Source organism: Ruditapes philippinarum, unplaced genomic scaffold, assembly GCF_026571515.1.
Source record: "Ruditapes philippinarum isolate M1 unplaced genomic scaffold, ASM2657151v2 ctg3445_1_1_1_1, whole genome shotgun sequence".
NCBI classification, from domain to species: domain Eukaryota; kingdom Metazoa; phylum Mollusca; class Bivalvia; order Venerida; family Veneridae; genus Ruditapes; species Ruditapes philippinarum.
In genome coordinates, this window is record NW_026866545.1 from 292,283 (window position 1) to 304,360 (window position 12,078).

Consider the following 12,078-nt stretch of genomic DNA (forward strand, 5'->3'; position numbering starts at 1 on the left):
ATCAAGTGTTGTTTATGCTAGATATGGCAAGGCCGTTAGGCCGAGACAATTTTTTTGCGGAAACATCCCGAGATGTCGCCCAGCCAGTGTTATATACTCGTCTCTAACGAGTTTCATATACTATAACTGTTTTATCGCAATGGCATAATGTTACCTTTTTTGTAATAGAAATAGATAAATAAATAAATTGTAAGCTACATTTCAGTTTTTATATGATAAGGTAGTTCTTCAGGTTGTTTTCGCTACCGCAAAAATAGATAAATACAAAAGACATCCAATGAAATAATTCATTCAGCGGATTTACCTTGATTAAATGAGAGTAACTTTCATTTCATTAATTATCTGATTTAATATTTTTCATTGTATTTATTTATTCATTTTATCTTACTGATTCCATTTTGTTTTGCTTTTGGGAATGTTTGTCACCACTGCCCTATTGGAGCCTCTGTGAAAAAAACTGCATTGATATATACAAGGTGCGAAAAAAAAAACTCAACCGCTATATAATATTTGAGTTTTTTTTCCTGTATGAATCAATGAAAACACTGTACTGCTATATATCTATACAGTTTTCAAATGCTCATTGAAGTGTACTGAGTATAATTGGTTAGTAAGAACAAAGGAAAAGTTCCAAACCATGCGATAAAAGTCAGATCCTGTCCCCAACATGATAAGCCCTTGTAACTATAATTAAATACAAATTGCCTTAAATTTACTTTCAACACTTACCTGGAGTTGTGCATGACATATAAAACAAATTAAGTATAAAATTGTACATTAAAACCTTAAAAAAGTTTGTATTGCCTGCCCAATTGCTTATCTCAATTGAACAGGCTTTAAGTGTCAAGTTTATTTCTGTAAATTAGGATGCTAACTTCATAAGTTAAAAACAAATTGTCAATACACTGCTATGGTAGTGAGTGACCTCACAGCCAAATTTTGTATTCTTGATTTTTTATTTTGTTTTGTGTTTCAAACCTTTATACACTTTATTCAGACCGGTGGTTTTTTATTTGTTGATAAATTGTTGCAAATTGTAATTTTGTATAATATATTGTGAAATCAATTTAAATTATTTAAAAGATATTAAATAAATTTATTGACAATAGTTTTTAGGGCAAATTTGGGCGGATTTAGATTTACCCTTGTCCGTCCGTCCGTTCTCATGTTGAGTCTCATGTAGCCATAAAAGAACTTGTTGTAGAGACAACAAAATTTACAGAAGTTGTGCACCTGGAGTTTCACGTGTGGATTGATTGTGTTTTGTTAAAGTTGTTGAAAATGACTGAGTACAAATTGTCAATTTTTGTCGCCCGTAGCTCAAAAGAATTTGACCTAGAATCATGAATGTTTTTAGGAATGTTTTTTCAGCATGCATGTTTAGTTGTACACCTTAGGGTTTTGAGTTTGCTTTTTAAGCTACGTATGACACAACTTGAAAATTGCATTTTTACTCAGTTAAAGGCAGTTACTCTAACAAAACAGAATGAATCAACAAACAAAACCACATGTGCACAACTTCACATGCTGATCAACATTTTTGTAAAGTGTCATGAATCTAGGTCAGATACGTTTAAATTGTTTAACTAATTGAAGGGCAAATTAACGTTACAACTACTGAATAAATATGGTACATTTTGTAATTAGTCTAAAACTGTTAACAAAATAAAGAAAACAATAAAAACACGTTGCATATTCTGAAATCTCCAAAGAGGGGACATCCCCTTCTTTAGCCAAAAATCAGTGTAAAATATGATAAACAAGATCAACAAGGAAAGGCGGCGTTCAATGAACGCAACCCCTTTATGACCCAGCCACAAGAACCAGTGGCAAGGAGCCCAGGCGGACCCCAAACAAAAACAGAAAAAGTGCAAAGACAGAGCACGGACAGGTTAATCATTAAATGATAAATAATGTGAAACTGATTAGGAATTCAAAGAAAAGAATTTGTTTGTTTCTTTGTTTCATTTTACGCATTTTTCAACAGTATTTCAGTCATATGGGCGGGTAGTTTCCTTACCATCGTTCCTGGAGAGTTACATCAGTACTAGACAACCTTCCTCCGCACTAAACTACCAAAGCATCTCCCGGGGATCGAACCCACGCCAGAGAGGTAACTGTATTAGAAGTCATCGACTCTTACCCTTCGACCACGGAGGCGGTAAAGAATAATAGGCCCACGAAGGGGAAGGGAACAGGAGACCGGGGGAAGGGGGGGGGGTTAATCAAAGAAATAAAAACTAGAGGCAATGGGGAAGACAACGGTCAGCAGCATAATAATGACTGCTTGCGAGTTTAAACCGGTTAATGGTGTACCAAACCTCGCTCTTAGCCAAAACCTCGCTCTTAGCCCAACCATGTTCCTATAAACGAGACAGTGTAAATAAAATGAATCCCCGCCAAGTGAAATTCTAACAGTTGTCATGGTTACAAAAGGTTAAATAAGTTAAACACTAAAATGATCATGTAAAACATATAAAAAGTAAACCCAATGACCATAACAAAAGTACTCAATGTCCTAAACGAAGACAGAGCAACAAGAAAGTCACCTACAAGGGCCCGACGAAGCAAGGCAGAAGACGAACATTAAGACAATTCAGTCCCAAAGGGCTTTACGAACTATCCATCATAAAGTCTCTCACTTGGTCCGTCAGATGTAATCAAAAGAGGAAAGCGTAGTGTCCAACTGTAAAAGGGTTGAACACTAAACATGCAGTATGTCTTTAAATAGAAGGTTCATAACCTCTTTTAATAATTAAAGAATTTAGAAATACAGTGTTGCAAAATGGTGATGTGTTACATGATGGCTTTAATATTTTTTCAGTATTTTACAATTTACTTGGCTAGATAGTTTTTGGAAAACTTTAAAAAGAATGAGACAATAATTTATATATGTACAGGTAACTAAAGTCACGTGGGTTAGCCCTTGGTATCATAGATCAGATACTCTGTTCCACTGGCCTCATCCAAACACAGTTGTTCTTCTTCCCAGCAAAGATTCCAACATTTTATTCCCGTCCTCATACCTAAATATTGAGTGAAAATGTACCACATAGGGTGATTTAAGGCTCTTGTGTTGCTTGTACCTAAGGTTTTGAATAATACATTTTATTTAATGTAGAATAATCAAGGATTTCTGCTTCCTTTGGCTTGTTCCCCAAACCAATGCTTTTTAGCTGTTGCATTATTTTTTGTAAACACTGCCCTAGCTTTGGAGTATTCAATATCCCTAAATATTGACATTCTACAGCATTCTTCAAATAACGGTCAATGGAATCTATGAATCTTCTTAAGGTTGATGGCTCATACTAGTTCCTATTCTTTTTGGTTACTCACATAGAAGGGTGTTCAAGATATCTAGGCGAATGAATTCAGGCTTTCTGATTTCGTTCTTAAACATGAGAAATGATAAAAACAACATCATATCACTATCTGTCTTTCTTTTAATGTTTTTTAGTTTTATTCCTTTCAAGAAATCTGGATCTACAGATCTGAAGTTTTTATCAGCTACTTGAAAGTCCATGTACTCTTCAGTATCTTAAAATTTACAGAATGTGTCTAAAAACACCATCATCTCGATCTTTTTGGTTATTTTCCATGTCAAATAAATCATCAGATACTAGCCTGAACAATTCTTCAATCTCATGCAATATTCTGTTTTCCCCAAGATGATTAAGTGTAGCAGAAACCTTTTTATTAGCTCACCTGTCACAAAGTGACATGATGAGCCTTTTTGATTGCTTTTCGTTCGTCGTCCGTCCGTCCGTAAACTTTTACTTTGAACAACATCTCCAAACAAACCACTTAGCCAATTTCATCCAAACTTCATAGGAATGTTCCTTTGGTAGTCAACTTTAAAAATTGTTCAAAGCATTTAATTCCAAGCAGAACTCTGGTTGCCATGGCAACCGAAAGAAAAAAATAAAATATATTCTTTTAGAAAACCGCAAGAGCTAAAGCTTAAATATTTAGCATGAAACATCAACTATTCAGTGTCTTCTATCTTCTAATGGCTGTCTACCAAGTTTGTTCAAATAAAAGTCCCTGGTTAAAATTGGCATTGGCCCAGGGGCCTATATACAGGTGAGCAATTTCAGAGCCATCATGGTCCTCTTGTTTTTATTTGTTGTTGTTGTTGTTGTTGTTGTTGTTGTGTTCACATACATGTATATTGTTTGGAAATAACTGTGTTTCTTTGTAATATGGGTGCAATGAGGGTAAAAAGTAGTCCGGCTACGGTGAAAATTATATTTTTAGCTCACCTGTCACAAAGTGACAGGTTGAGCTATTGTTATCGCTCTTCGTCAGGCGTCCGTTATGCTTCCATCGGTCTGTAAACTTTTACTTTAAATGACATCTCCTCATAAACCACTATGTCAATTTCATCCAAACTTCACAGGAATGTTCCTTCGGTGGTCACCTTTAAAAATCGTTCAAATAATTTAATTTCATACAGAACTCTGGCTGCCATGGCAACCGAAAGAAAAACCTTTAAATATCTTTTTCAAAAAAACCCAAAGAGCTAGAGCTTAGATATTTTAAATATCTTCTTGTGAGTGTCTACCGAGTTTGTTCAAAAACAAAAACCTTGGGTCAAAATTGTTCAAATAAAAGCCCTGAGGTCAAAATTGGCTCCGCCCAAGGAGGTCATTGATTTTCCATATACGCATATAGTAAAAACTTAAAAAAATCTTCTTTTAAAGAACTCAAAGAGCTAGAGCTAAGATATTTAGCATGAAACATGTTCTAATGGGTGCCAACCAAGTTTGTTCAAATAAGAGCCCTGTGGTCAAAATTAGCCCCACCCCAGTGGTCGTTAATTTTTTGTAACTATGTATAGCAAAACCTTAAAAAAAACAAATAGCTAGATTTAGATACTAAGCATGAAACATCTCTTAGTGAGTGCCTACAAAGTTTGTTCAAATAAAAGCCCTAGGGTCTTTATAAACTCCACTTTTTGGGGAATGAAGGAGGTATTGCAATGACCTACTAGTCATTGACAGTGTTGGTAAAGCTTTCATTTATATATACATCAATACATGTATCATTAAAATCAAAACGTGGAGCCACTGATCAAGGTGTCCTTTAAAGGGTTATAGTCAATTTTTTCATCAATTACTAAAGATATTTACTTTTAAATTTTGTGTTCACTATCATCAGATGTGATGTAATATCAAAAGGCAGATGATCCTGAGTAATGATTTGAAAAGCTTTGTCCCTTTTGTAATTAATCAAAACTATCAGATTCTATCAAAAAAACTTATATAATTACAAATAACAAATAATTTTTCAGTTTAAAAAATGAAATTCAATTTAAAAGACATATAATTAAGTGCGTTTTGCTCAATAATCTCACGTTTTATTTTTTTTCTATTTTCATAATTTTCTCTAAAACTACCACAGATATTTACTACAAACTTGAAACACTTGTTGAATATCGAGGCAATAATTTTTGTCATACAGCTTACCCGATTTATGCTTCCTTTTCTACTTTGCTTTCATCGTACTAACGAGTATTTAGAACGTGCTGCTCCGCGGAAAGCTCTCATTGCGAAGGTCATTAGTTTCCAAAAAGGTTATCTCTGATTGAATTTATAAATACCCTAAAAGAGTGGTGATTTGTAGGAAGTAATATATTTTATTGAAAAAATGGACATTCTTCGTTTCAAATTACACATTGTGTTTCAAGGCCTGGTTAAATATATTAAAATATATTTGTTATTATTGTTAGAATATCTTGAAATAAGTTAATATAAAAGACGATTTAAAAATATTCAATCCTCGCGTAATGTTAATTAAACCTTATGAAAGAATTTTTTTTTTCGGAAGGCGATGTAAGTAGAGCAATGGATAACTGTCGACATTATTTAATGAAATACATCTCAAGTTGCATAATTGTGTGGTTAGTGCTTTACAAAAAGAAATTCTTTAATGTTGAAATTGATTAGATCGGTCCTGATACATAATCCCAAGGATATAAGAAGTATAGAATGTATGTTGCAATTGGTTTCCAAAGCACATCTTCCAGCATTTAAAAATGTCCTGACATGTAGTTTTTGTTTTGCTGCTCTCTAGATCTCTTAAGTACACATAATATTTGTGACATTTACAATTTATAATTTGTGACATTTGTAAGTCAGACATGTTTGTTTTAAAACTTTTTCCAGACAACGGGCATGCTTAATGAAGAAACTCAATGATTTTAAAGCACCGTTTTAAATGTAGATGAACAGGCGGTATAAAATGCTTCCATCATGGAGCTAAATCTGTGCCTCCATATATTGGTTGTCGTGAGTTTTTGACACCATCTTTTTTCTAAGTATTCTGCCACGTTCTTTGTTAATTGAGTATTGGTGAAAGAGGCATTTAAGACATAAGCCGATTTAGGCAGTACAAGTGAATTCACTTTACTCAAGCACTAAAGCAGCTGACTACAAAACATGGGTTGTTGTCTTTGTTTTTTTTAAAAAAAAAAACATACACACACACACGGACATACATATATATCGGTTTTCGTTATAATTGTTTTTCAGACCCATATTCACTAGTAATTTGAAAATTTGAATGTTTACACAAATCGTCATTGCTGTTTTAAGTCAACATAGTTCATGTGTTACATATATATTAATTTCAAACGTTTTTTTTTACCAGTTTTCATCTTCGTACATACATAATAGGAAAATCAGACATCTGATGCGGTTTGTTACCAAAGCCTTTAGCAATACAATTATTTTAAGTTTTTTTTTCTATGGATAAACCATCGCTTCTATCAACCGGATTTCATTATATTACACGGTACATTTATTTCATTATAAAGAAAGGAAGTTGACTTCCATTTATTGTTTGTCATCATCAATTGCAAATTAAGGTAGTATACACTAAACCTTGCAGGTACATCAAAAAGGCATTCGAAACAATTTAGACAGTATGAGGGATAACCTAAAATTATAGTTTATTAAATATGACAACACGTTTAGCACTTTATTCAGAGACTTTTATTCAGGCACTGAAGCAAGTGACCCTTTTACATGGGTTATCGTCATTGATTTACCCAAGCAAATTCATGTTTATCTATCAAATTCAACATAATCTTAGCTTATTAATTACATGTTATACCAGAAGATTGTATAGTAAATTTATATACATGTAGATAAAATTTTAAACCCGCAGACTTTACAAGTGCCGTGTGGCAGCCGTAAAAAGTTACCCCGTACTTCACTTCAGTGTTGTTATATTTTCTGGTCCTTCGGGATCATTGATGCCAACACTATAAAGTGTTGAGAATTGAGTACCGCTCTTAAAGCCGGTGCTAGGGGGCGTGAGTGATGTTGCACTTATTTATTATCACTCATGTACAGACTCAATCAAACCGAGTCTGTAATTCTTATGTTATTTTGTTGTGATTAATGCTTCCGAGGGATCACTTTGTTTCCAGAATTTTTTACATCCGTATATTGCATAGTTGTTCATATAATTGTCACTTTTTTATGAATTCAAAAGTACGCTATTCATAAACTTGCCCTTGTTTGCATTATTTGTAAAGAAATGGCTATACACGTGATAGAATAAATGAAGTTAATATACATGTACATGAGTTTACATTCAGACATTAAACTTGTCTACATCCAGACTGATGCTGGCTGTCTGAATTGCATTTAACAATGCACTTTTCTAGGAATACATCAATCAGAAACTTCGGTAGCCTATACACTATAATTATTATCTATAATCTAAAGAAAATTACTCCAAAAGAGGTGAACCTCCGTTTATTGGTTGTCGTCATTGATCAGGTCATGGGCTGTTTGATATTTTACAGGTAAAAAATTCTGGAAACAAAGTGATCCCTCGGAAGCATTAATCACAACAAAATAACATAAGAATTGCAGACTCGGTTTGATTGAGTCTGTACATGAGGGATAATGAATAAGTGCAACATCCCTCACGCCCCCTAGCACCGGCTTGAGCGGTACCCAATTCTCAACACTTTTTAGTGTTGGCATCAATGTTCCCGAAGGACCAGAAAATATAACAACACTGAAGTGAAGTACGGGGCAACTTTTTACGGCTGCCACACGGCACTTGACACCTGCTGTTGTGAAGTATAAAATTCTGGAAAAAAAGTGATCCCTCGGAAGCATTATTCACAACAAAATAACATAAGAATTGCAGACTATGTTTTTAAGGAAGTGTAAATGATAACCTACAATTACTTATTATTGGTGATACGTTCGGAAGCATGTATATCTCAAGTTCAGATTGCTCTTTATTCAGCTAGGTACTGGGGGAGGTGACCTCCATACACGGGTTGTCGTCTTTATTTTACCTAAGACAAACTATTTATTGGTGTAATTGGTTGAATCCTTTAAAATATTGGTTTGCCTTCACCTCAAATGACGTCAGTTTATGTAAATTCACTAAATAATAGTCATCTTTCTTAAGCAAGATTATTGTTGTATATGATTGGATCTTTATGTGTTTTGTAAATGCATAAATCTAAAAAACAACTAAAATTAACATACAGCTCTTCAGCGCTTCTTATGTAAAATTCTTCCAAGTATAATTTCCAATAACCGTAAATTATACCATACCCAGATTATGGTATAATTTTCAGTTTTGAAAATTATACCATTGCAAACTAACCTGAAATAAAATAAAACACAAAAGAAGAAACAAGGTACAGAAATTTTATTTCAATCACAAAAAAAATCTCATTAGGCTGAGAAATCTAGACAATTTTGGCGAGAAAACACATGCCAAAATGTAAAACCGATGTATCAAATTGTCAGTTGTTACCAATGTTAAATACACAATTATTGTAAACAGTTTTAGCATCTTTTTTCAAAGATTTTTTTCTGAACAGGACTCCCCATTTCTAATTTCTTAGGCTTTTCAAGATCCACAAGACAATTGTTTTCATGTTCACCGCTTGTCACCGTTGATGAGACCATTTGCCTCTTAGAATCGTGTACATTTGAAATATCTCTCAACTGGTCACATGAGGGTCGTTTATATTTTCGAACACCTAGGACACTACGGTGTCCTGTACGATCCATAATACTCTGTTCGTCAACGCTAGCTTGATACAAGGTTGTTGCGCACGTGTGCTTTCCAGACTGATTTGTGAAATTGCCTTCGAGACCAATGCAAATATTTTTCATCATGTTTTCAAGTTTGTTTTACCAAGAAGAACTTGAGCAGAGAATCTTTTAGTATCTTTAATTGGACGTTTATAAAATTTTACCACACCGTCTCCTAAAAGACTCGTATAATCTTGATACACCTTGCATATCTTATCAGAAGAATAGTGTTTAAAATAAATGTTTTTGTTCTCCACCTTTTTGTGTTTTAAACCACCTTTAAAAGTTTTTTTGTCTCTATCAATAAACTGAATGAATTTTCCGCGTTCATCTTCGGAATTAATAAACTGGTCACTTTCAAGATTGTAATGTTTGTCTCTGTCTCGCATTCCAAAAAAATTTACAATTGTAAAAGAACACTGCATTCAACAGGCTTCCTGCATTTTCATATCCAAATTTTCCTGTACTTCACAACAATTCTTCCTGTTCTGCACTTACAGGATCAGCCTGCCTGATATTGGCACCGATGCCCTTGCTAGTCACGTACTTCATAAGTGCATCTAGACATTTACGAAATGCTAAGAAACAATCGTTCTTCTCTATCATATAATTCATATTTGGAATGCCGAAGTCACGAAGATATCTCAAGATTCCACAAGCAATAAGATAAAGAGACCGAGCTGGGTAGAAACTTCCATCCCGCTTCTTGACCTATTAAAATGTAACAATTTAGAATTAATACACGAACAAAATTGGCAACACACTATTACATTGGGCATCGACATCGGACAGGCTGGTATGTATGCCGATTGATATAGAGGTTGTCGGTCCAGAGATTTTAAACATTGTGACACACATAGCCATGCATGTATTTATCAAAAGAACTCAAATAAAAAAATCTAGATTTAAATATACTTTTCTATTACTTCCCTATGTTTTCATGATTGTAAAAGAAATTTCCATTTAATTTCAAATAATAACGACAATGCTATTGAAAAAAGATGAAATTCATGGCACAAATTAAAATGCTACGCTTTTACAAGGTTTAGGACAATCTTTTTTCCTATTATATTTAGCCATTTATATGTCAAAGCTGTTTTTTGTCAAATGATGGAAATTATCGAAAACAGCTAAAAATGGTATTTATCCCGATATGATAAAAACTATTGCTAACAATATCATACAAAAATACTAAATGACAAGAAAAATAATGAAATTTAGAATAAATCAAACTGTACCTCCATGAGAAAACGGCTGAGATGTCTACATTAAAATCCCCTAATGGCGGTACCTGTTGGCTAAGTTTGCCAGCATTTCTGACCGTACGCCATTCGTTGAAGGCATTTAATGTCCAATTTGTAGATTTTTTGGTATTTTTTGAACAGACTGCTCCTATCGTTCACGTATGTCACAATCCTCAAGGCTATCAAAGCGGCTTGTCTCAGAACATTCCAACGCCGTTGGCAACGGTATAATCATGGATTTTTTGTCTTGATTTTCAGAAAGCAAAATGTAGCTTTGATCACTTTCGTCCATGATGATTGATATTTCGTTGATAAAGTCCTCGACATTTTGTGTTAGAAGAAAAAATTCACTCCAACTGAATCAATCCCCAGATCTCTCTCAGCCTGATCAAGGTACTGAGATAAAGCCATATCTTCTTCATAAATGTCCAGATGTTGAGACAAAATTTTGTCTTCTAAATTTTCTTTGAACGACAAATTGTCATTCCAAGCCATGCCGAATGTACCCGTTTACTTTAAGTAAAACTTTAAAATGAGACAGACGACTGAATAGAGAAAAAAGTCCATGCCGCTACCAATAAAAATATAGCTTCCACGCGGGGAAAAATCAGCCCATTATTTTGATTGATAGCTCATTTCACGTCTTTCCTGCTATGCAAATTCAGATCAAAGGGATAAATTTTCTGGGCAGAGCAATAGGTTAAAACAGTAGCGTCATGTTATTTTGATTGACAGCTCATTTTACGTCATTTCTGCTATGCAAATCAAGATCGAAGGAGTAAGTGTTTCTGGGCGGAGCTATATGTTAAAACAGATACACCATTGGCGCGATGGCGATTGCTGGGCTTGCGTAAATTATACCATAATCACGTGACCTTTCTTATGCAACCTCACTCGACTTCGTCTCGTGAGGTCAAGGCATAAGAAAGGTCACGTGATTATGGTATAATTTACGCAAACCCAGAAATTGTCAACGCGGCAATGGTATATCTATTACGTAGATCTTTACAATTTCACAGTTATTAGTGTCATTATATAGACACACGCGTATACTGTTTGGTGATGCTATTAAGCTGCTTTAGACACATAACTTGGCCGATTTATTTTCTTTCAATTCAACGTAGATCTATTATTGCGATATAATTAGATTTTTGTTTAATTAAAACTGATGGAGAAATAAAAGTACAATTCGCATATATACGTCCCTTTCCATTATCTTTAGGAGCATTCACTGAGACGTCCTTAACGTTCGCGCTAAAAAAACGCTTATAATAGTTAACTCCGCCTTACTCCAGAAAAGGGATGTCGTATAGACTCCTCCACCCCTGATGCGTGTGTATACCACGTGGTGTAAATAACGCATTTTCATTGGATGTTGCTTTTCTTTAGCGAAAACTTAGTTTCTTTTTCATCACAAATTCTTTTTTTTCAAATTATTATTATATTTAATTAAATGACAATTCTTGCGAGACCCATTCACGCGAGATTAGGCCAAATTAAAATGATCTTTTGGTTCCAGTAACTTGACCGGCCTTATGACGTCAAACATACAGGCCAATTTTTTCCCAGGGATTTTTTTTATCTTATATCTCGAGGCCGGCTTGTTACAAAGCATATTTCATAATCTCGCGGCACTTCAAGTTTTTGGAATCATAGCATCTATTTTAGTAACGAACATATCCATATGAATACAACATGTTTTTAGTACAACGCCTGTAATTATATAAATATACCGTTATTTATAATTGCAAATAAAT

General features: G+C 34.1%; 1 protein-coding gene across 1 annotated transcript in view; it reads left to right on the forward strand.

Moving 5' to 3' along the window:
* LOC132732833 (uncharacterized) overlaps positions 1 to 12,078 on the forward strand; it is a 127,484-nt gene that overhangs the window by 70,082 nt on the left and 45,324 nt on the right. The gene's annotated exons all lie outside the window — the stretch shown is intronic.